The 25,969-nt window shown below is 30.9% G+C and overlaps 1 protein-coding gene and 3 long non-coding RNA genes across 12 annotated transcripts in view; 2 read left to right on the top strand and 2 right to left on the bottom strand.

The window, feature by feature from the left end:
• LOC141461308 (uncharacterized) overlaps positions 1 to 6,232 on the top strand; it is a 59,732-nt gene extending 53,500 nt beyond the window's left edge. For 3 of the 7 annotated variants that reach the window (XR_012462737.1, XR_012462735.1, XR_012462734.1), the window contains 6 exons: positions 637 to 799; positions 954 to 1,155; positions 2,332 to 2,518; positions 3,368 to 3,844; positions 5,643 to 5,761; positions 5,833 to 6,232. This is a non-coding gene — a long non-coding RNA (uncharacterized lncRNA). Of the gene's footprint in view, positions 1 to 636; positions 800 to 953; positions 1,156 to 2,331; positions 2,519 to 3,367; positions 3,845 to 5,642 lie in introns of all 7 variants that reach the window. The other 4 variants (XR_012462738.1, XR_012462736.1, XR_012462740.1 and 1 more) reach the window with 4 other exon arrangements.
• Positions 1 to 25,969, bottom strand: part of LOC141461305 (orexin/Hypocretin receptor type 1) — a 304,429-nt gene that overhangs the window by 105,615 nt on the left and 172,845 nt on the right. The gene's annotated exons all lie outside the window — the stretch shown is intronic.
• LOC141461307 (uncharacterized) lies at positions 6,305 to 8,652 on the bottom strand. 2 transcript variants are annotated; one of them, XR_012462733.1, is made up of 3 exons: positions 8,312 to 8,652; positions 7,430 to 7,591; positions 6,305 to 7,072 (listed from the first exon to the last, which is right to left on the bottom strand). It is a non-coding gene; the product is annotated as an uncharacterized lncRNA (long non-coding RNA). The 2 variants fall into 2 exon arrangements; XR_012462732.1 differs by having other exon boundaries at positions 7,062 to 7,591.
• Positions 8,776 to 11,750, top strand: LOC141461306 (uncharacterized). Its single transcript, XR_012462731.1, has 3 exons — positions 8,776 to 9,104; positions 9,698 to 9,918; positions 10,550 to 11,750. It is a non-coding gene; the product is annotated as an uncharacterized lncRNA (long non-coding RNA).

Raw genomic sequence — 25,969 nt, 5'->3', positions numbered from 1 at the left:
CCCTGCTGAAGAAATTTGTAGCTACTTATTAAATTGCATTATGCCCAGAGGTGATCATCGTTAAAATCCCATGATAAATTTGGGCATACATGCATCTAAAAAATACTGAAATATTACTGTGTTACAGCTGATGCTGATTGCTATGATGAGAGATTGTATATTTTGAATGCTGTATACGAGTATATCAAATCAGCCCATCTACTTCTCTTTCTATATATTTAATTTTTTTACCCGTTTTGTCAAAACTTTTTTCCACAAAATAGCCAATGAAAAGACGTTTTGTACCAATAACAGTTAATATAACCAAAATAATAAGTTAATAACTTTTCTTTTTTTTAAGCAAGAAGTGGAATAAAAAACTTTTTTCATCTTCAATTTCAAGTATTTTATTAATCTTCCTTCCGACTTTTAGCTTATAAATTCCTTAAAATGCACAAAATTGTTACTTAATAGCATTCAGAATGCCTATGTTTGAAGAATACAAATAATTTACTAATATATTTGCTAAATATTTCAATAAAATTGAAGAAAATGAAAAAAAAATGTAAACAGAATAGAGCTCCTGCTTAGGTTTGTATCCTAATACAAATTTTGAGTTTTCTACAATGTTTTAAGGTTGTTAGGGCTTTTTTCCAGTTTGCAGAGCACTCCAGTGGCGATACTTGGAAACATATATGTAAATAAACAATTACATATAACCTTTTGTTTTGCAACGTCCCAGTAGACAACAATAACAAACAGAAATGAAATAAAAAAGACTTCCTATTTGGTGTTATAATGATACGGATTACTATTAGAGGTAAAGATTTCCAGAATAAAAAGGATTGAATTAAAAATTAATCTTTGCACTCACTGTTCTGAATGGAGGACTATAGAATTAAAGAATTGACTGCTCTGGTGTTTCTAAAATTTAATTGGGCCCTACTTAATAACATGTCAAATAATTATTGTAGGTTTTTATTCCTGTAAAGCATTACAAGAAGTTACCAAGGAAATATTTGCTTCTGTACTTCACAGGAAGCTAACCAAGAAAGACAAAGTGAGGAGTTATTCCCTACATTCAAAATAAAAAGGACATTGGAATTAAGAAATTATTGCAATTTTAAATTTAGCTCTGAAGTTAAATTATTGTCCACCAACGAACCGCAAATTAAGGTGAGAACTATTAATGTTGCGATCAACTGTTTTCTTATTGTAGTAGGCAGAATGTTTTAAACCTATTTTAGTTGTTGCAAAGTTTTTAAAATTGAAAGGTCACTAAATGATTATTTCACGATAGTTTGTGATTGTGACATCCAAACGTATGGAATATGGATCTGATGTGTAGTAATTTTCATAATGGAACTTATTACTTAGTCTCCACCTCATCTACCTTGCGGTGTAGAAGTTTGACAGAAGAACCGCCATCTATCTCTATCCATCGACAACTTCCTGGACTCTGCCCATCCTATTCCTCGTCCGTTAATATTGTCCAAATGGTCCTCCTTCTTCCCCTAGTTCTCTTGCCGGAGATTCTAGTCTCCATCGCATTACTAGATAGCCGATCCTCCTCCATCATGCTTACAACCCACCTCAGCTGCGCTCTCTCAATTAACTGTTTGAGAAAGCGGTTCACATTTTAATGTGGTTCTGATCGAAGTGTTTCTAATGCCCATAGTCTCATAGAGGGATTGCCTCCTTTAGGCCTCTATACTTGCCCTGAGCACCTTCAGAGTTTTGTGAACTACTTACTGCGTCGGTCTGATGGCCTGACCCATTCAGTTTGGTGCACTGTTGACCGTTTAGATTACCCAGGGGCTTCACGGCAGGCGATCAACTTCACCCCCAATCAAATATCCAATATGCTAACCGCATAGCTAATCCCTTCCCCTATTTTTTTTTAGCGCTTCAACAGCTGAGGTTATTAGCGCTCGGAGCTTTTTTCAGTGCACTGCCGGCCTCCGGACAGTGTTCTCTCGTTACATACAACACTGTCCATCACCGGACAGTGGAGCTGTAAGAAGCTCCTAGGAAGAGAAAATCTAAGGGTTAGCAGCTGGATTCGAACCCGGGACCTCCGCGTGGGAATCGAGTACGCTAACCACATAGCTAATCCCTTCCCCTATTAAACGTAACATTATTTTGTTTGAGCACAAATCCAAATTAATTTTGTTATACCTTATTTTAATCCAAACAGTGTCAGTTAATGGAAATGGAGTATACAAGATGTCACGAAACACTTCCCTGAGGAAACCCTAATTGAACAGATACCTAAAACGAACCTTGCATCTCTGATTGTTTTCTAATAGATAAATATCAATCAAACTACTTCAGATTTACTCTATGTTACAGTTATTCCGAGACGTTGGAACTGGATGATGCCACACATAAAACCATTGTAACCCTTCAGGAAGGATTTGATTAAGTATACCTATTTAGAATAGTAAATCACAAAATTCATTGATCAGTTAATTGAAGAGCTTCAAGTTTTCATTATTTTAAGGGTTGTCACTCGTCTCTTACAAGTAAAACATAAATGGTTAGTTTTGCAACATTCAATTAATACATTTTAGTTGGTACGCAAAAAAAGAAACAGTGGAGTAAAATTAAGCAATGAATTATTGGTCATTAGAATATAAGGAAATATTCAGAAGAAAGGTTAACAATGTTACAGCCATTCTCTATTTTCTTTGACGCTTTTTTAAAAATCTGTGAAGACAATCTCTATAATTAGTCTTAATTTTTATTATTAATTGAGCCATTTACTTCACAACTCAATTAACTCCATAAAACAAAAAATGGAGCAATGCGGTGAAATAATTTGTATTGTTTTTAAAATTCCGTTTATTACTTAAATTCCAATAAATTTATAGTTATCATTCAGCAGCTGGTACTGAATTTTAATTGACTTATTTGCAACGATTTACATTAGTGCACGGAGTTAATCAAAATGGCTTTTGAAATAAATGGTTTTATTATTTTATGGCCAAATAAATTTTGTCGTTTAGTGGTGTTAATCTTTATTTGGAAAATTTATTATAAATATAAAAAGCTATGACCGAATCAAGTGCTTTGACACTCAAATTTATGATATTTCGAAAAGAGGAGTTAATAGATTTGTGGAGTTAACGGCTCAATTTTAGAGTACTTTCACCTCTTTTGTGACTGATTGTTAATTCTAAGAAGATAGAAGATATTATTTACAATATTAAGGAATAGTATTTTGTATGTTACACTTATTTTTTTTTTTTTTGTTAGTCAGATGAATGTTTAGATGTAGAACAATTTACTAGTGATGGGAAATTGTTATTTTAATAATTTCGCATGGGTATTAATTACAATTAAAATTTTTAAAAAATGTATCTTAAATATTTTATTAAAATTACAGAGTTCAGTTCAGAGTGGTGAATCATTCAATATTTCAAGAGGAAGATAGTTTATTTTGCCTGCTTGCTTTACATCGGTGCCTAGTTTTACAGTAGTCACTGACAATGTAAAACGAATTATAATTTCTTTGATTTTTTTTCTGTCGAACATGGCTGTTTATTATATCCTTGTCCGGTTTCGTGCTTTCATCCATGTTCCAAAGTAGATAATTTGGGTAGATTTAAGATTTTGACTGAAGTTTATTTTGATGTAAATGAAGTCGAAACTTTCTAGGCCAAATTATTAAAATTCGCTTTCTTTGATGATGGATGTAAGTCTGCAACCGGTCAACGATTCTATAAAAATGCATGGTATTGAGGATAAAATAAATTATTTCCAAAACTGCAGACCGAACCAAATTTTAAGCACTTTACAATTAGCCCAGAAGATCTCTTGGATCGAAAATATGACATAAAATAAGAAAATATGTCTGAAACTGGTAATATCTTTATATTAATAGTATTTTTAGAAATTTTCAATATAGCGGAATTCCCCTAGTCCAATTCAACTGGCCATCGCAAAAAATAACTGTTGTAACAATGGTTAGGATGTTAAAAAAAATAGAAGATTCTGCTACTAGAACTAAAAAAAAATTGTGATTTCTCTATTGGCTGCAATTTGTGGAAATTGGTCTCACCTGATGTCTTAATCTGATAATGTAGTTTTCAGACTACGAGGGTCGTTTGAAAAGTCCGTGCAAAAATAAAAACTACTTAATTTTTTGGGGTAAACCTTTTTTATTTTTCAACATAGTCTCCTATTAGGCTTATACACTTCGTCCAACGTTGCTCTAGTTTGTTGATCCCTTCCGAATAATAGGATTTGTCCAAGTCTGAAAAATAGCCATTCGTTTCTGCAATCACTTCCTCGTTTGAATAAAATCTTTTTCCCGCCAGCCATTTCTTCATATTGGGGAACAAATAGTAGTCCGAGGGAGCCAAGTCTGGAGAATAGGGGGGATGTGAAACGAGTTGGAACCCTATTTCCATTAATTTTGCGACCACAACTGCTGAGGTGTGAGCTGGTGCGTTGTCGTGATGGAAAAGGACTTTTTTGTGGGCCAATCGTGGGCGTTTTTCTTGCAGCTCGGTTTTCTAACGGTCCAATAACGATGAATAATATGCACCTGTAATAGTTTTACCCTTTTCCAGATAGTCGATGAGGATTATTCCTTGCGAATCCCAAAAGACAGTCGCCATAATCTTTCCGGCCGAAGGAACGGTCTTCGCCTTTTTTGGCGCAGATTCCCCCTTGGTAACCCATTGTTTATATTGTTCTTTGGTCTCAGGAGTGTAGTGATGTTTCATCCACAGTGACGAAACGACGCTTAAAGTCCTGCGGATTCTTCTGGAACAGCTGCAAACCGTCCTTGCAACACTTCACACGATTTCGTTTAAGCGTGAGCAATCGCGGCACCCATCTTGCGGATAGCTTTGTCATGTCCAAATGTTGATGCAAAATATTATGTACCCGTTCATTCGAGATGCCCACAGCACTAGCAATCTCACGCACCTTCACTCTTCTGCCATCCATCACCATATCATGGATTTTATCAATGATTTCTGGAGTAGTAACCTCAACAGGGCGTCCAGAACGTTCAGCGTCACTTGTGCCCATATGGCCACTCCGAAAATTTTGAAACCACTTATAAACTGTTCTAATCGAAGGTGCAGAGTCACCATAATGTTTATCAAGCTTCTCTTTAGTCTCCTGAGGCGTTTTGCCTTTCATAAAGTAGTGTTTAATCAACATACGAAATTCTTTTTCGTCCATTTTTTGAAAATCACTCGACTTCCTCGATTCAAACGAATGCCAAACACAAAGAAATAGACCGATCTGGCTGAAACTTGGTGTGTGTTCTTCCAAGAGATGCTACTAACTAAACATAACCTCGATACGCGCCAGTAGTGCTATCTCTGACTTTGCACGGACTTTTCAAACGACCCTCGTATAATGTGACGCACCACTCCCAAACTGAGCAACAGGTATATTATCTTTTCAGTGGCAAGTAGAAATTTCTACTCCACAGTTTTTTACTTAATAGGCGGGTAGATAGAATCAATATTATAACTAAATCCGCTGCACTTAAAATTCTATAGATTTTAACACAAAACTTCCCTTAGAGTTAAATTTTTTTTAACTTCTATTAAGCTCCTTTCGATGGCACGAGGTTTGTGCGTAGAATGTAAAAGCATTACCAATGTTTCTGCATATTTTATTATATTTTATTTTTTGAGAATGAAGGAGTGAGTGAGGACACCATCTATTTAATCATGTAGCAGGATTTCAATGTTATGTGGACGCTTCTGATCTCCAACATCACAAAGTCGTTGACTCTCAAAATTGAATTTTACAGGTATTCCGAGACATTTAGTTTTGATGATCCTATACATTCAGCTAATCTAACACTGAAGGAAAAATTTGCAGGTCAAATGACAGCCGATAACATAGATGTTGGTGACTGCAATGAAGTGAGATTTAAAATACTAGATTTTATCACGAAGTAGTATCCTACGAACAGTCTTTGAGGGAATTGTAACTCTACCAGGAAAACATTTAATTAGTTTTAAGTTTGATATTCAAAAGATTATCTTTTATATTATTCTTATTAATTACTATGTTCATTTTATCTTTTTAATAAATGAATAAAAATTGGGTATTACTTTCTTAAAAATTATATTCCATCTAAACCTTATGTAATAAAAGCTTAGAAGTTTTGAAAGTGTTCAATGAGCTACATGTCTGTTCTTTTAATTATGTTAGGTATATCAAATTGAACATCATATCTTCGAAAAAGAGAAGCTCAGAGACTGTAAATTCTGCTAACTCACCATTGCAGTCACCTTAGTTTAAATGGGCTGGGTTAATATCTGGAATAAAACCATAACTAAAGTAAGTCTGTATTTTACTAGTTTCTATATTTACCAGTTATTTGTTCATTTTTTTCTCTTATACAAAGATAAATTTAGCTAATTACAATGTTAATTTAAAAAAATTATTTCATTTAGATGTAAAACATTATTAATTCTTCAGAATACTAAATAGTTACAAAATATAATTAAAAAAAACATTTATAGATCAACAAGTAATATGTTAGATAACATAGTAAAACAACTGATAATAATAATCGTGTTTATTGAGAAACAACACGCATACAAAAACAAAATATTCTCAGAGAACCCAAACTAAATAATCAAACATTCCTATATTTAACAAAGAAACACACCTTTTGCATTTCCTTCTGCCGAGTTACTCCAATTAATATTTACATTATATTTTTTATATTTTCATTATACAGGGTGAGGCAGCATAACTTCCCTTTTTTCAAAACTTAATAAAACCCATTGTATGAATCAGAACATTTTTATTTGTTTTTTTTTTATAATGTAGGTGCATGCCTAAAGTTTTGTTTTACACAGTTTTTGAAGATAAAATCAGATAGGTGACGTCCCCCATTTCTCCATACACTGAGTAAACCGATTTCTGGCGTTTGTCATGACTCTTGCCATAGCATAGCAGGCGTTATGTTGGCAATTTCTTCCTGGGTGTTGAATTGCATCAAAGGCCTTTGCATTCACCTAAACTCACAGTGTGGTGTGCAATTTCCACAGCTGGAATTATTGGTTCCTGGTTCTTTGAGGAAAATGAAGTCGCAGTGACAGTGAATCTGGACCGGAATGTAAACATGTTACAGGAGTTTTTATTTACTAAATTTAAGTAATACAACTATTGATTCCATGGTGAAATTTATCAGATATTGTACATTTAATATAAACTGCCGCTCTTTGGAATTAATAAATTATTTAACTTTATAAGACAATTTACTAGATATCCAAATAACTGGCTTGAATAATAACAGAACAGTGTAGAAATCTGTTTCTTTTAACTATGTGCAATTGAGTAGAGACAGTTTCTTTGATTGCGTAGAATACATAATTCATTAGTTTTAACATCTATTCTACTCTATTTAAACAGCACAGCTTGTGTTGGCACATTAATCTTGACTTATCAATATTTGTCTTACCTAAGATGTAGATTATCCTAAACTTTGTATTTTAAGAGGAATTAAAAGCACTAGATCTACATCTTACGACCAGAGATTGATGAAATATATGGAAATCCTTATAGTTTACTAAAGAACGATCTTATATCCGCCTTTCTTCTCTTAACTGTGGATTGGATCAATCTGAAGAAAAAACCACAAGTTTAATCATTTTGAACGATATTACTAAGGTAACAGGGCATAATAACCCACAGGTTCATTGCCAAACAAAAAAAACTAAGGTAAGGCGATAGTGAAAGTAGAGTGAGAGAAAAAAGAAAACTGTTCAACATTTCTTGAACGTTGGAAAAATATTTTACATAATAAATAAATACAAAAATGGTTCTTTTTAAGTAAATTATGGCTATAAAATCTACGAGCGTTTTTTGTCAATAAATTTTCACCTTGCTTTTTAAAAATTAGGAGTTAGAATCTTTAACATGTAAAATATAACTACATTAGCTACAGCTAAAGAGTAAATGGGTAATGAATCTCAACTTATTTCAAGTATTTAACTGACAGGGAAAAAAGGAGAGGCTTACACATTTTTTAACACTTAAATTTAAGTTTTTGTATAAGTTGATATTATCTAGAAAAAACTTACTGTTAGATTTGTACCTAAAATCTCTGTTCTACAAACTGCAAAGACCCCACCAATTTATTTAAAATCTGAATCTATAAACAAATGGTGAGATATAATACACCAATTTTCCTATTTTCTAAAGTTAGCTGCGTTTCTTGTAAAAATTGAACCTAAAGCCACACCTTTTCACCTATAAGTTATTTATCTTGTACACTACTTTTTTTATAATGTACATTTTTATTTTCGAAATTATAAGAAACAGAAATAGATTAAAGAATTACCTTGTGTCTGCCAGTATGTAAAGTATACTAATAGAAACCTTGTGCTGCTTCATACTTTTTTAAAATTCTTTCTAAAATTTGTAATTTCCAAGTAGTTTTTAAGGAAATTGTGGTCTGTAACAGATACATCTTATTCTTTTTAAATTAAAAAATGAGATAAATTGAGCCTTCCTCTTTTTGACTTTTAGCTTATAAATTGATTAAAATTCACAATACTTTTACTAAATAACACTTAAATAGCTTATATTTGAAGAATACAAGTGGTTTTATCAATACGCGTCTATGTAAAATATTAAAATAAAATTGACTAAATACGAAAAAAATAATGTAAACAGAAAAGAGCTCCTACTTAGGTTTGTATCCTAATACAAATCTTGAATTTTCTGCAGTGTTTTAAGGTTGTTACTGTTTTTTTTTCAGTTTGCAGAGCGCTCCAGTGGCGATAACTGGAAGCATATATATAAATAAACAATGGTGTGTTCAACAGTTAATGTAAGGATGTAATTTTGCGATGGAGTAGGTCCGTCCAGTTTTTGTTACAAGTTAGTGGATATTTAGAAGTAAGCCTCTTCCTCTTGGTGAAATTATTTGTTAAATGTCACTGAGATAGGAGCTTATTGCCTTTATATTATTAGTTTTATTTTGCTACAATTTTTAAATGGCGAAATGAGACTTGCGCCACTTCATTGCCTGAGGAGAATGCAAAATAACTTTTGGGAAAATTCTAGGATATTATATAACTTGGAGGATTCTCTTACGGCCCTAGAGGAATTGTAACGTCTGTTGTTCCTTGGTAATGACCTGTTCTTATAATCTGGTAATATAGTCTTCTATCTAAAATCTATTTTGTGGTACCATAGTATCTTGCATCAGGACATTTCAAGAGGGTTTCAGTTGTCTGTTGTTAACATTAGAAGATAACAGAATCACTTTAGAAAATCCCTATGAAGGCCATTTATAGTCATAAGATAGAAAGAGCAATAATTTAAAAAAATTCACGTAGTTTTTGTGAATCATTACTTTCTTAATTATTCTGATTGCAGAGTTCTTCTTTTTGGTGTTTCACTATTGATCATCGAATGGGATGATTGCATACAATTATTCCAGTGTGACCCATCTGTTGCTTATTTTGCTTGGAAAGCAACAGCAATAGGAGAGAATTACATTAATCAAAAAACTTTTGTTGTAATAAGATGTGTTTCATTCCAGTAATAATAATAATTACTTTTATTATTATTTGTGACAGTTTCATGTAACTTTTTTTTGCAACTATCGGTTCTGAACAGTGAAATAAAGGATTATTAGCTGTTAATAAAGTATTAACTTCTATAGTGTTTCTAAGGTCAAATTGGGCATTTCTAAAGAACATATCTTTTAATATTGCAGGTGTTTATTCCTGAAGAAGTGATAGGAAGTGATAAGAAGTGACCATGCAAATTCTTGTTTCCGAACTTCACACACAGCCAACCAAGAAAGATGAAGTGTGGGGTAAAATGTCCATCCCTTCTTACATTCAAAATAAAACGGATATAGGAATTTAGAAACCTTTGCAATTTTAAATTCAGCTCTGCAGTTAAATCATTATACACCAACGAACAGTAATCAAGGTAAGGAAATATTAATGGTATGACCAACTGTTTACTTCAGTAACTTTCAGCAACATACTGTGTGCTCTAACTCTGCGATAATTTGACTGAAGAAGATCCAGCAGATTATTATTTTCCAAGTGTTGTTTCATCTGGGAGCACATAATATAGTTTAGAAACTGTAGACACATATGCGCGAAAATAACTAGTGGAAAATGCTAGGATGTTACAAAATTTCATATATGGCCATCGCTACTTATTAATAGTGTAGAACTTACAAAGGCAAAAGTTCAAATAATAGGACCTCCACAGATGGAAGAGATAATGCGTATGTATTAGTTTATAAAAGTACATACTTACATATTATAAAATAAGGTAATCGTTTTTTCTTCAAATAACTTACTACCAATTTAACAAAACGTTTTGTTATTAGAGCAAAAACAAAATAATCTATTAATATTAACACAATGCCATAAAATGGCAATACAAATTTTTAACAGACACGAAGTAAACTGTGTAAGAGCTAACAGCCTAGAGAGAGGTGGTTCATCGCACTCTTACAATGTACTTCCTTAATTATGTTATCACGTGAGGAATTGTAGTAAAATTCTATGAATGCTTCTTATCATCAATATCAAACTCTATGTTACAGATATTCCGAGATGCTGTACAATCAGCTACTGTACCTGAAGGAAGGATTTGATAAAGTTTGCCTGTTAGAATAGTACACCACAACATTCAATGATCATTTGAAGAGCTTCATGTTTTCATTATTTTAAGGGTTGTCACTTGACTCATACAAGTAAAACATCAATGATTATTTTTGAAACATTCAATTGATACAAATTGGTTGGTAAGCAAGAAAAGAAACAGTGGAGTAAAATTAAGCAATTAATTATTGGTCATCAGAATATAAGGAAATACTCAGAAGAAAGGTTCAAATAATGTTATTAAATAATAATGTTACAGCCATCCTCTATTTCCATTGGCGATTTTTTAAAAATCTGTGAAGATAATCATTAAAATGAGTCCTATTTTGTAATATTAATTGGACAGTACTGTTCACTTCTTTTGTGACTGATTATTATTCTATGAAGAAAGTAGAAGGTATTTTTTTGTATTTAAAGGAAATAGTATTTTGCATTCAACACAAAATGTTGGTTATAAGTCAGATATGTGTCGTCAGTTTTATTAAAATTGCAGAATTCTATTCTGCTATTTTTTGTTGAATCCATCAATATGCAAAGAGTAAGATAGATGTTAGCTTTCATCCAATATCAGAAGCTGATTAATTACTTTGAGAATTTTATTAAGTTTATATTGACATACGTGAAGTCAAATTTTCTAGGCTAAATGGTTGGGTAATAAAATTGGGTATTAATTCCATAAAAATTATATTCCACCTAAACATAGTTAAATTTATAGCTTTAGAAGGCGTAAAATGTTCAATTTGTGCCAGATGGCGATTATTTCAGTAATGATAAATCAAATCGTGTTTCAAATCTCAAAGAAAGATAAGCTAAACTGATTTCAAAACAAACGTAAAATACCAGCCCTAGATTCAAAATAACTGACTTGACTAAGAGCAGAACTATTTAGATATCTTTTTCTTATAACTATGTAAATTGCAATCGAATAGAAAGAGACAATTTTTCCAGTAGCTTTTGATTGTATAGAGCACATAATTGATCACTTTTTTTACATCTATTCAGTACTACTTAAACAAATTTAAGATTGGCTGAAAGATAACGCTTTCGAGAAAATATTTTACCTTAATTTTTAGCCGTAAAAAAAAATCCCGAAATGTGAACTAAAAAATATTTTTTTAAATAAAGTACCCAAAATTATTGAAATTTTCGAAATATAATTTTATTTTGCCTATTTTACAATTAATTAAAATTTCTTTTTTCTGTTTATTTTTCACAGTTGAAATTCTGAAACCGTTTTTATACAAATTTATCAGATCTCTGTTGTACATCTTAGTGATTTTGTTTAATATTAGTTGGAAATAAACCTGATTTCCGGTTTTGAGTACTGGACTCATATTTTTGTTTAGAAATATGCGACTTTTTATACAAAAACCAACGATTTTACTTTTGCGATGGAACAATTGGAACTGAAAGTATGCCCAAGATAAGGTACCAGTGAAACTAAAGACGTTTTCATGACGATTTATATTTCGTTCAAATCAGAATAAACTTTATATTTTACTCTCCCTTTTTTATCAGATAGAGAAAGAAAAAAACTTCTAAAATGTAAAATTTTTAGGGCAACATTTACATACATTTTATTGGAGATAACAAAGTTAGCGAGGTACTAAACTTTAAACCTTCTTTAAAAAAAAAAGTGCATTTGTTTACTGAGAACCTACACGGTGTAACCTAAATCTAGACTTAAATAAATTTAGCTATACTAAGAATGCTTCCATTTTGTGGGAGGTGATATTTTTTGGTCTGAAAATAAATGTTAACATCTCGGCTAATGAATGCAAATAGAGGAAACATTTCGAGACAATTTTTCTAACGTGAAACAAGTTTCTGGTACTATCCCTCTCTGGGGATTCATTTTAATTTTGTCTACTTTCCAAGTAAGGTAATTTTATTTAAATTCTAGCTGAGTGAAGATTAATTGACTATGAAGACCCCCCCCATAGGCAAGCAAAGTCCTGTCGGGGAATTTATTTGTGTCGTGTGTTCATAAGTATGGTGTGCTTTTAATGTTTTAGTCTTATACGGTAATCATTTTAAATGGGGTTGTCCTTAAGTAGTATCCCGTCAAAAACGTTATGCAGAATGAAGGGTAACCATAGGTTTTCAAGGAAAATTGACTTCTTCCTTCATCACAGTTGCAAAATTACCTTTCTATCACTATTTTAACTCTTTTTTTATGTGAGAACTCTGTCCAGTTTTTTTTAAATTTTATTTTGCTTACGTAACCAGTCCAGTCTGAATAAAATGTTCGTGAATTAAGCTGGAATAACTGCAGTATTCAAATCAGGCAGTAGCTCTACTATTTCTTAATTTTTCCCCATTAAGGTGCCTGTTGTCGGGTAAAAGGCAATGATCACGCTAAGATGAGAAGTGAAATATATTTTGTCATAAAGGACCTATATTAGTGAGAGGTTACTAAATTCAGCCATCTATGAAAAAGTAAACTCCACAATTTTGCATAGCCTTCTATTGTGTACGTAAAGTCAATTAATAAAAGGAAATAAATAAAAAATGAAAATATCCAAAGAGGGAATAGTGAAAAAAAAGATAAGAAACGATAAGATACTACGATCAATAGAGAGTTTTCCCATGAATTTTTGCTCCTGCGCCAAGCGGAAGATCCTATTACCTCCAAAGCATTGGAAGATGTTATTATATTTGCTGGACATCCCACAAATTTGGAATCAACTAACCGCAACTTCAGACAACGGGAAAAGCTATCAAGAAAAAGTTTTGATTTCCTTAGTAAGATGAATCAGCATCAGTTTTGCTGGTAAAGTTAGTAATTTAAGTGCTTTTTTTTTTTAAAGAATGCTGGCCCCCAAGAACCTTCAAGGCCTAGAGATAGTATTTAGCTTATTTAATATGAATAAATAAATGAATGTGACAAAATTAAATTTTCTTCAGTTGTTAATTGCAAAAATTAAAAACATAAATCAAAGTTTTAGTAAATGCAATAACTAAGGTTAACATATTAATTTTGTTAAATATTTCTTCAATTTGTCAGCGTAAAACACATATTTACAATTTTTTTTAAAAATTGTTAATTTATGAAAGAAATTAGACCATCAAATGAAGGTACATGTGAGGTAACTCTGATCGAAACACCGCTAAATTTCATTAAATATTCTTTTTTTCTGCAGCTAGAAAGTTTAGATATAAATTTTCTATATTACCGTCTTAAAGATGATTAAGTAAATGGTAATACACCAAAATATTTGACATTTATAGCCTTCTTAGTTACAATAGGATGAAAAAATAAATACCAAATTCAGTCATATTTTTTATTGTGCCATGTGCAAAACATGACAGAAGACCCAACCTTTAATGTTGTTAAATATTACATTGTCAATTAGCCCTGAAGATGACCAAGTCCTTATGTCGAAAGCACAATAAAAAGTATAAAATATGACTGAAATTGGTATTTATTTTATCATCCCATTGAAACAATGAATCAGTCACCAAAAATAATGAACAGTAACTTCTTAGTTACGTTTGTCAGTTTAAGTACGAATGAAAAATGTCAAAACAAATTTTAATAACAACAGAAATTGTACATTTATAATTCTAGTTAACATTTTATTATAGTAAAGAGTGTCAATGTTTAGTGCAAAATGAGAATGAAATATTGTAAAGAAATGTAGAAAAAACTTGGTACCATCATAGTTAATAACAAAATATAGTTGAATTAAACTAGGATCAAGTAGAAAGAATCTGAAAAAGGACTTCTTGAACGATTTCAAGAATAAAAACTTGTTGACCTGAAGTAGGTGGATTACACCGACTCCCTATGCTACTGATTTATATATATTTTATCCTTCATCATAAGTTTTTTATAAAATTAAAGCCTAAATGAAAATTGCTAAAAATATATATAGTATCTTAACAACCGTTATTTATTGGAGTTCATGGCATTTCGTTCTTATTAAAATTAAAAAAGTTTAAAATCAATCGGTTGAGGACTCTTGAAACTTTTTGCAATAAACAAAAGTCTAATTTCTCCTGCAGTCAAGTTCTTCAACAATTATTATCGTACTTTTTATAGATAATATTTGTATCGTCCTTTACCAAGGGATGTTCATCTATAAAGGACTAATGTGGAACGCGTCACACTCTACCTAAGGGACAAGAAATGAACACACGATATAGACAACTACTAACGTATTACCCTTTTTGAAAATTCCTGCCCATCTAATTATCAAACAAATAAAATTCTATTAGGCCAGATGTTTTTAAACGTTTTATTTCTGGGAAAATGAAATTTGAAAAATAATGCAGTTTTCTTGTTTTTCCTATTAATGTTATTTTTAACCGTTATTTATACTCTTTGGTGAAGAGTTGTCTGATTCGTATATAAGAAGGTGTTTTTCAAATTAGAGCGCGTTTCTAATTACCAGTTATAGTAATAAACATAAAGAAACATTAGAAAAAGAAGAGTTATATATTCAATCTTTACATTAACAAAAATATTTTTAATTGAGCGCGATTACAATACCTTTTTTTCACTTAGATTAATAAGAAAAAGTTACCAAATCTTCTATACATAACACTGATTTTGAGAAAGTATTATTGTTGGAAGATTGGTTATTATTGTTAGTACAGTTTAAAGAATCTCCAATGATACATATTATCCGTTATTTTGTTTGTTCAGACATTCGGAATCTTCTGATTAGTGGGAAAAATACAAGTACTAGATTAACTGAACATTATTATCAACTTCAGACTGTAGAGATGTTATTTCATCTCGATAAGATATCCGATGATAAATGAGTAGCTGGATGGAAAACATGAACTAAGATGAAACTATATTTCATTCTAAATTATCTGTAGGGCTTTTTATATTAATAAGCATCTTATATTAGTATTTATTAGAAAGAGAGAAAATGATAAGAGAAACTAATTTATACAATTTTATTAAAACTTTTTTATTATTTAAAAAGTGTAAAGGAGTTTAAAGAAAGTGCTTCTTTGAAAAAATAGATTTTAATTTTGAATAAGGTGTTTAGTGGTAGTTTAGTAAGAAAGTGGTCACAGAATTTTCTTGCTGGTGAAAACTTGTCACCAGACCTGGAAGAGGAATTAATTTTTAGCTTGTTAATTTATCATTTTCTATCCTCTTTAGACAGATTGAATAATTATGTACGTTCTATTCAAAAAGAAACTAAATTTTAAATAATGTTCTTTTCACTTTTTTTATAGTACATATATAGTTATATTCTTCAAACAGTTGAGAATGATGTAAACAGTTGAAATGATGATGCAATTTATTTTATGTCTAAGATTAATTTCAAATCTGCCAAAACAGTTTTAGTGAGACTCCACCGAACAAATATATTTAAGTAAATTTCTAAAAAGAAAGCTTATATAAAGGATGATATAAATTAAAAGCAAATCTAATCTGTGTATTCTTACATAAATAATGAAAAAAATCATATTAAAAATATCAGAAATTGTATTACTACAAGCGAATTAAAACGTAAAAAAAAGTTTTTTGATTTGAAAAAGAAAAAAGACTTTTATTGATGAAAAAACTTCGTCTTTTCAAAGAAATGTTAAATTAATTGATAAAGTTTTGTAGTAATAACAAAATAATAGTGTTTTCAACGGAAACAAGATCTAATTATAATTGTTAAATTTTCAACCGTAAAAGTATTGTTTTGTCTTCTTAATATAGTATTATACTTACAATAATGTGGTAAAAATTCAGAAATTTACTGAACATGAGGTTAATATCTCTAGTAAACTTTTCTAGTTTTAGTCAAATAGCAGTATTTAAAACTTAGAGGAATTAAATGAATGTTTTTATCACATTTTCCGTGGGTAGTTCTAGATACATATGCTTAAGTCTGTGCATATACAGTGCTCATTATTGCTTTAGTTTTAGACTTTTATCTTCTCCATTGCATAGCTGGATCTTCATTGCAAAAACGTTTCCTCTAAGAAATAGGAGAGAATATAACTTTGCTCGTTAGCAACACGTTCAGAGGTATCACATTCAAAGCATTTTCGTCGAGAGATTGACACTACAAGAACATATACTGACAATAATATTTTCCAATTAACAACTTAAGGGTACCATTACTCTTAAAATATCAAACACTTCTTTGCAGGTATTACTTAATGGTTTGGCCAACAGTATCAGTCTGAACTAAAAAATAAGAGTGAACAAGAGTTACTAAATTAATAGAATAAGAATAAGGTAGTAAGTTTATTGCTAAACATTTTATCGAGTATTTTAGGTGAAGCCAGTCTTCTATCACGGCCAGAGTTTACACTAGGCAAAGTAACTTTTAAATTGGAATCGATGTATTGTTGTCACATTAACTGGTAAGTGAGAAAATGAATTTTCCATTTGCAACCGAAACACAATGTAATTCCAAGTAAATTGCTTCAGTAAGCTCATAGAAATATTGAATTTAAATCAATAATTGGGCTTTTGGAATTGGAATTTACGTATATCTTCTTTTTATCATATTATATTTGTAAGAAATATGTTTTTAATAATGTAGAAGTTTACTTCTATAAATGAAAAATAATATCCCCTAACTTGTTACCAAGGGAATAAAAGAGTATTGTAGGAATAAATAAATTGAGAATAACTTCTGTTATTTAATACAGATTGAACAGATATTTGTTGGAATAAAGAAATTACTATTTTCTGAGTTTTATTAAACAGATCTTTTTGCAGATCTCTATTGGAGTTTATTATTAAAGTATAATCAATTTCGAAGAAGAATTCTATTGTGTAGAGTTTTAAATGAATAAATATTATTCTCAAAAGTGCTCTTTCTGTTCTATTTTTATCTTCAATTTTCACACAGAAATAAATTACGAATTTGACTTTAAGGAAATATTGTTTCTCTCAGAAGTCTAAAGAGTTAATTCATTAATATTCTCAGAATATTTGTACACTAAGCGTTTTATAATATACGTTTTATTTCAATTGTACAGAATGTTATTTGATTGTTATAAGCTCATTATCTATTTGAAAATTGCTGTCTGTATGTTTACATTCATAGTACTTGAAGTTGGTGTTTTTCTAATTCAGAATAGAATCACTTTTAAATGCCAATTGAGCGTATAATTGTGAATCTAATTATTTGTTAAATATTGAACAGCATGTAATTTTGTTATTTGCAACAAATCAAGAATAATATGTAAGACAGGAGCTCTTAATGCAATGTCGATTCTCTGTGAAAGTGATGAGCATAGACTCTAAAATAAAAAAGGCACGAATGTCTACAAACTGTTAAAAAGTTACTACTAAAGACACGAGACGGTGTGCTTCACCTTCGAAGAGCGAGCCTAATCTTCATCAGTTTAAAGCCCTGGGTAATTGAGTTAAAAAGGAACATAGAATGGACCCAATATCCAGTCATTACAACTTTAAGACGGCTTTTTGTTGCTTTAATAGGTGAGACCTCTCCTTTTTTATTAGTCCAAGTTTGTCCTCTTTTCCATTTTTATGCAATATCTCCTCTGGTATCAAAATTCCAGTGATCTCATTTGCTAAAAATAGAACATGAATTGTTTTTAATTTGGAGAGAGGCTCGCCAGAGCATCGTGTCATCGAGGAGATGTTTGAATCTAATGTGCCCCTAAAAAAAATAAATCAATAAATAATAATCTGGTTCCTATCTAGTTCGAGGGTCTCTTACGATCTAATTTTACACAGTTTTGATCTTTATGTATTGATCTCTGGTTGTGTATTCTAAATTTTGTCAAGCTTCCTCCAAATCCATGGTCTAAGAGATGCCCTTAGTTATGGCATTTTAGTTAACAATTTGTGGACTAACACTTGGAGTTGTTGTTCGATTTCTGGCCAAAGAATTAGGTAAGTTCATTCATTTGTTGAAAAAATGTTTTTCACGTGTTTTGTAATTAGTTGGCGAATATGTTTGTTTAGATTATTCGTGTCTCTTTTGAAATTTAAACTACTTTCTGTCTTTGATATGTAAATCATTTCTAGTATTTTTTTCGAGTGTTTTGTTTGTTTTGAGTCTTTGATTTTAGTATCTTTGTGTTTGGGAAATCGAAAGTGTGATGATTGTTTTAGGCTAAGCAAGGAAAGTGCTATGGTGTTCTTTTTTGATTAGTTTAGTGTCATACAAGTGTTGATAGAGTCTTTTTTTTTAAATACTGGGATTTTTCTGCTATTTTTTTTTGTGACAGTTTTTGCATTCTAAAGAAAGTAAATCCTTTATGTTGCCACCATCAGTCGTGGCTAGTTTTAATTGAAAATTGATGGGGCCTTTGTTAAAATAAATATGAAAATGTTTGATTGTTATAAAATCTTCCTCTAATTTAAGTAAATATTTTGTTTTTCGATGCTTTAAGTGTGTTCACTTCCGAAATAAGTCCTAAAGTCAGTGTTAAAAGGAGTAACAAAATTACTGCGCACAGTTCGTACAGAGCATTTACTTATGTCCTCCATATTACTGCCTAGCGTATCAAGCCCTAGCAGGCGAATTTGTGAGCCACGTAGAATATGGGAATATCAATAAGCGATAGAAAATGGTTTGACGTAAAATTAAAATCGTGCACTTTGTTTTTGTTAATAAATTATTTAATATTGCTGTGGTTGCTTCGCCCCTGAGATTAATTTGAGAATTACACAAGAAATTATCTTCAAAGCCAAAAATTAAAGCAATAACAATTAATAATTAATAGTAATTATAAAACAGTATCAATTGACGTCACAAGTTGTGCCTTGCTTCAAATAGACATAATGTTCATCTCTTTGAGACTTGATTGCGAGCAAAGGGTGTCATTAATGCCTAGTTAAAAGGACCGTTTTGTTTAATTTATTAATGTTAAATTATATTAGAATCATTGTTCATTTTGATGATTGAACTAGCTTGTACAATTTATTACGCTCGAATTTGTTCAATTATTTATTCATACTAAGCAAGATACAATCATTATTATTTCCTTTGTTGATTAATTCATTGATTGATTAAGGTGGTCGTTGCTCATTAGTGCTTCAATGTTTGCCAGGACTCGCTCAGTTGGTCTTATAACTTTATCACTAATTTATTTAGAGCTAACTGAATAAAAATAAAAAATAAAGAAAAATTATTTTTTCAGAAAATAGTTTCTTTGTGTAACCACTACATTTATGCTTAACGCAGGAGAATAACGGTAGATTCTTTGTGAGGGTCACCATTTTTTTTTCTTGGACAGAGCTCACGAAGTCCATGCTCCGATATCCACTTATTGACGGTGCTCATAAGCTTGCCGAAGATTATATTTGCGCCTTCTCGACATCTCAAGAAATCACTAGCGCTGCTACATCGTCTGCAAACTTAGCTAGAGGCGTTTCTCTTGACGGAGCAGGCTGTCATATGCTACATTCAATGGTCTATGCCCAAATTTGTTCCCTGGGTAAATCTTGCTGTAATCGTCTAGGCACTGTGACTCTCAGGCTAGTCTAGTAAGGTTCTATTTCTCAGTTATCTCTTATTACTCGAAGTAATATCTCGGTTCGATGAAAGTATATTCCTGGGTTTTTAATATATCCTCTAACGCATCTAATTAGAAGCATTATTTACTTTAAGCATAACCAAAAGGACTAACTGAGGAGAAAAGTGATTGTACTGCCTTTCAAACTCCTCAGTGACTTCCCGGAGATAGCATCTACTGAGAATCACCTCGCCCTTTAGCGTGGCGGTAAATCTCCTGCCGGCTACACAGCCAATATCAGCCCCTCTTTAAAGTGCTTTGCATTAATTTCTTAACACGCATAATGGTTGGTGAAATGACGAGATGACTGGACATCTTTTCACCTTCTAAGAACGTTGGCTTTAAATTAGTTTCCAAATATATTAGATAATCTGATTGGATAGAATAACCCTTTTTTCTTTCTATCTTTCTATCAAATAAATCGTTACAAGTTAACACATAGGGTGAAGAATGTTTTAGCCAGACTGTAAATAAGTAAAAACAGGGATACTCTTAGAAGTAAAAGGACAAAGTAAGTCTTAAAAATCACAAAGTAAGTCTTGATCATTACCACTATTTATTACACTAATAATAAATAATTTTTTTTTTAAATACAGTACTTTGTAAAATAAATGATTAACGCTTGAAAATATCTCCAGAATTCGATGAGAAAATGATGGATGTAAATGAACGGGAAACCAAACGTTTAGTATGACATGAATGTTTTATTTTCTTCTCTTGAAAAACACCCGGGAAAAAGATGACAGTGACATAAACGGACACTTGGCGACATATTATAAATTTAAAAAGAATTCCTTATTCAAAGATAAACATTATTTACTATTTTTCTTTATTTTTATTAAGAATTTTTAATAATTAAAAGAATGAACAATTCATTTACTTGATTAAATTAAGCTGCTACCTACCGTCTTCTTGTTTGATATTTTATTTTTGTTATTCTTGCTTTTCAAAAGGCAATGAGAATTTTTTTATTATTCACCAAGCTTTGTTTAAAACAATAAGAAAGTCAGTCTTTTTTAAAGAACTCAATTAAAAATGTATTTTTAATGGAGTTTTCTAAAAAAAATTGAATTTTCAATAATGAAAATGAAAAAATAATATAATTAAATTAGCATTAAGTTCCTAATTTTTTTTTATCACTGACGTTACGAACTTTTGTTCATTAAAAGTGAACAGTAAAAGTCAATTGTCTGGGAAATGAAAGAATCTTTTGTAGCTTACACCTTAGCCTGCGAAAAACGAACTTATAGCCGTAAGCTTGCCGTACTCGTAGGTAAGTTATTTGCCTCATTGACGAGTAAGTGTACACTAATTCTACATCTTTAGGTAAGTACAATTTGCATGTTTTTGCAATTGGTACATTATACTTCCAGCAAAAAATAAAAAATATCTTAGCAACAGAAGACCTTTAATGGCTCTATTTTATTTTATTAATTTTTTCGCTGGGTGCATCGACTGCAAAGTTACTTTAGTAACCTTATTATTTGGTTTCTTGGGCTTAATCTTTCACAAACTTCATTATTCATAAAGAAAGAATTCTGATAAAGTTATAAAAAGTGCATTTTCATCTTCGGCTTCGTTTAATTTAAACTAACATTTCGTACACGGCGGCATAAGCTGATCTTTGTGGGCTTAAAAGTCTTAAAACAAATCAAGTATTTACCAAATTTTTGCATAAACTTTTATAATAGTCTATATGTAACCTTTAGCAAATCAAGTAGCACATGACAATAAAAAGTTATAGGCGTAATAAGCTCACTAAGCAAGATCTAAGAGAACTTGATTAATGCCATGTTAAATGATTAGCTGCAATGGAAAAAATATTCTCAAAATAAAGGGTAAGAACGAACGTCTAGGAAGGGATGATACATAACTATCTATCATAGTTCTAATTATTGTATATGAACTACAAAAGTGGACCCGAGTTCGACTAGTGAGCTTTCTGTCATATCTTATTCATGTACGGTTAATTCTTCAGATATAATGTTCGAGTCGTGCCTGAAAATAACACATTATTGTAATGTTTTCTGACAAAGCGTAAGTATTAAATATACTATAACTATTTACTGCAAATTTTGTTTTTACCATTATTTATTGTTTAAATAAGTCTGTAAAAAGAAAGTATGTCTACTACTTAGGGATCAAAGTTTACTGAAACTTATAAATGATTCGAGACAAATCATAATTTATTTTTAATTCTCGAAATGAGAGTGTATTTAACCGTCCTCCTCACTTCTTGGTATACTCCCATAAATTTGGTAATTACTGTTAATTAAAACTGTCCGGTAGGACAGCAGTATAAGCATTGATCGTCTAAAAGTGCACGAAAAAGCGTAACGTTGAAAAACACCCAAATTTGACAATTTTTTTTCTCTTTTTCTATAAAAGAGAAAATTCCCAAATTTTCTTTATTATATAGGGCAAATCCTCTTTTTATAATTATTTTAACAATCTCAATGTTCAAAAGTAACATCTAAATTCTTCAAACAGTTTCAGTAAATCTTCATCTTCTTTTAGTTTGGAAAATACTTTTTGCATCGTTTAAAAATCTGTTAACAATGACTGCTTTATAGCTTGATACAATAGTTACTGAAATTTATTTTTAACAATATTGTAGTCCATACCGATAAGGTTAAAATAAATGTTTAAAGTAACGTCTTTTAAAGCATTTCAAACGTCAATAAAGTCGTTTAAAGCATTTCAAGCATTGTATAAACTGCTTCGCTATTTCCATTTAGCCTTTCCATCGTATGAAACGTAATGGCTGAAATTTGATTGTTTTTGAATAATTTACTGATATTTTTTTTTAATTGGAGCAAATACCCAGTTATAAACATTGCAATTTCTTAGTTTTGCTACGTTAAAATTTCCTTATGTTTTTGGGTCGCACTTAATTCCAAAAAGCCCGATTATACCCACTGTATTCTCTAAATGTCCGGCCCTGGCTGCTATTTTCAAAGAAAACTATTTTCACGTCTTTTAAAAGATACTGTTAAAGTTCTTCATTAAAAGAAAAAAAAATTAGAAGCCAAGAAACTCCAAAGTAACTTTCTTTCCTTAACTAAAAAAGAAATAAAGCAACTATAGTGGAATAACTACCTTCTTAGAAAAATAAGTTTAAGCGAGCTCTTTTCAACACCATCCATTGAATTTTTATTGTTGTGCCAGTTTTAGTAAAGTTTACTTTCATACAGTTTGTACTCCCATACAGTCCTAAAATTAAGGTAGATGCAGAAGACTTGTTTGCTACAAATTGAAACGTACAATGAAAAATTTCTTTCAGCCAAATAAGGTTTATGACTTGTTGGAAAGTTATATCAAAGAAAGTTGTATAGACGATAAAGAAAGTTGAGAAACGGTGTAAAAGGGAAATATTGATGTGAAAATATGTACTATACCTCCGGCAAATGGTATGATATAGATTCTTTTTGCTGGTGACGGTAAAAATAAAGAATAATACGGAAGAAAAAGAAGGAAAACTTGGAATTCTTGTTGAAATATATTACCTTTAAGAATATCTGAGACTCTAAAGTGCAGTGAATGTAAAGAATATGACACTTTGAGGCATGTCGTATATCATGCGAATAGTAAAGATGAAACTAGAAAAGAAGTACTCACGAAGTTGATGCTCCTTTGCATTTTCACACTGAATGCATCTGCGTTCACCATGACATTCACCTACTAGTATTCTCGAAATTTTTACACTTTTTTTTTAAGTTACGGCGCGTCAAAAACTGGCGCCCAGAGCTTTATTCAGTGCCCTGCTGGTCTCCGGACAGAGTTTCCTCTTTACACTGCCTATTACCAAACAGTGAGCTGTAAGAAGCTTCTAGGAATATAAAAAAATCTAAGGACTGGATTCGAATCCGTGATATCCATGTTGGAATCCAATATATACTGACTACTGGGGTAATCCCTTCCCTAATCAGTACTTAATTATTACTAACATAATTTATAATTATAAAACTGCACATTACATGTAAATAACAAAAGTTTACTTTGACATGACTGTCTGTTTTCAGAACACCCTAAAAAAAATTTACTAAAAATAAGAATTTAAATGAAAATATGTAAAATATATATCTTGTTGGACTTAATTATTTATTCAATATGATTATAATTTTATAATTTGTAACATAAAACATTTTAGATTAGACTTTTTGAATCTACGTTGGTAAATAATTGAAATTTCTGAAGTTTGGGTGGAAATAATGGAATAGCTTGGTGGTGGTTGAATTCCCTGGCCTCTCTTTAATTATATTAAACAAGAGTTCCATTGTATGAAAGAATATACTTTGGCCAGCCTTTCTAAGGACAAAATTAGTTACTGTGTAGGGCGGTGGTTCTTAACCGGTGTTCCGCGAATATGGTCCAAGTGTTCCGCGAAATTTGTCTTTGGAAAAAACTTATAATGCAAAAAAATAGAGTAGATATGTTTGATTCTCTTCAAAATGAAAAATACGACGAGATCATTCCTGATATAACAGAACATTTAACATTATTAGAAGCCAAACTTGAAAATTATTTTCAATCTTTAAATGTAGAATTTTATGATTGGATACGAAATCCATTTGGCATTTTTGATACATCGCATGCTCAATTTTCCTTGCACGAAGAAGAAGAATTAGTTTCTCTGTCAACAGACCGTAACCTTAAAATGAAATTTTTAGAAGCAACTGTTGATGAATTTTGGATTTCTATCCAAAAAGAATACCCAGCTTTGTCAAGAAAGGCACTCGTAGTTTTAATACAATTTTCAACATCTTATTTGCGAGTTGGGTTTCTCAACATTAACCAACGTAAAAACCAAGAAAAGAGAAAGACTTACTAATATAGAAGAGGAAATGAGGGTAGCTCTATCCCAAATCAGACCTGATATTGCTCAAATATGTAAGAATCGCCAGCCACAAATTTCTCATTAAAAGATTTTGTTTACTATTTGTAGCAACGTACTTTCATGTTCATTATTTGATTAATTTCATTTTCAGAATTTATTTTTTAAAACTATGTAATAATTTATCCTTTTTAATTTTAATTAATACATATATCTTTTTTGAAAATTATATTCGATTTTTTATTATTCATTAATTTTAAGTTCTTGCTAAATACCGAATTTCAAATTTTTAATGTTAGTGTTCCGCGAGAAAAATATATACATATGTAATTGTGTTCCGCGTCTTGGAAAAGGTTAAGAACCACAGGTGTAGGGAGTTACCCGAGTAGATATTAAATTTAAGTATGGTAGAGGAGAAGTGTTGCTAGTGGAGTGAAATGCCTTAGTACTGAGTCTAAGTCTAAGAAATTTTACTCAGATTGATTAGGAGTCCAAACTTCTGATTCTGAAAAATGCTAAGTGTTCTTTAAGTTTAAGTAAGTACTCCTACACGTTATTGATAAAAAAATAAATATTGTAATTTGAATTTTATAAAATTTATTATTTTTAATTATCTATTAATTCTCAGATATGTTCTTTTTTAACTATTTTGACTTGCAATCTATTTATTTATTTTTTAACTCTCTAATTTCATACAGACCAACTTGAAATACCACTTTTTCGTTTCTCAGATAACCTCAAAATATGTATTTTAAGGTAAACAAAATGGAAAATCTCCACGATCTTAAGAGATTATTAAGTATGTTGATAATTCTAAATATACCGAACGAACACTTCAGAAGTAATGTATGCTGTGTAGAGCCCAAGATTATGACTCGTTTAAAATTAAAGGTCTGCTTATTGGGCGGAATCTTATGGGAATTGCATGAAATTTTCATGCATTTGAAAAAAAAGATGTGAATTCTCTCATGACTTTCTTTTTCCATTGTTTACATTAAGACATTTTCTTGAAATATTTAGTCAGTAAAGAAGCCCTTCAATTCAATCCCTTTTCTTAAAATTTAAA

This window comes from Rhodnius prolixus, unplaced genomic scaffold (assembly GCF_049639745.1).
Source record: "Rhodnius prolixus isolate KJV_2025 unplaced genomic scaffold, Rpr scaffold_6, whole genome shotgun sequence".
Classification (NCBI taxonomy): domain Eukaryota; kingdom Metazoa; phylum Arthropoda; class Insecta; order Hemiptera; family Reduviidae; genus Rhodnius; species Rhodnius prolixus.
Note: the sequence above shows the minus strand (reverse complement) of the source record. Positions and strands in the feature narration are given on the sequence as shown.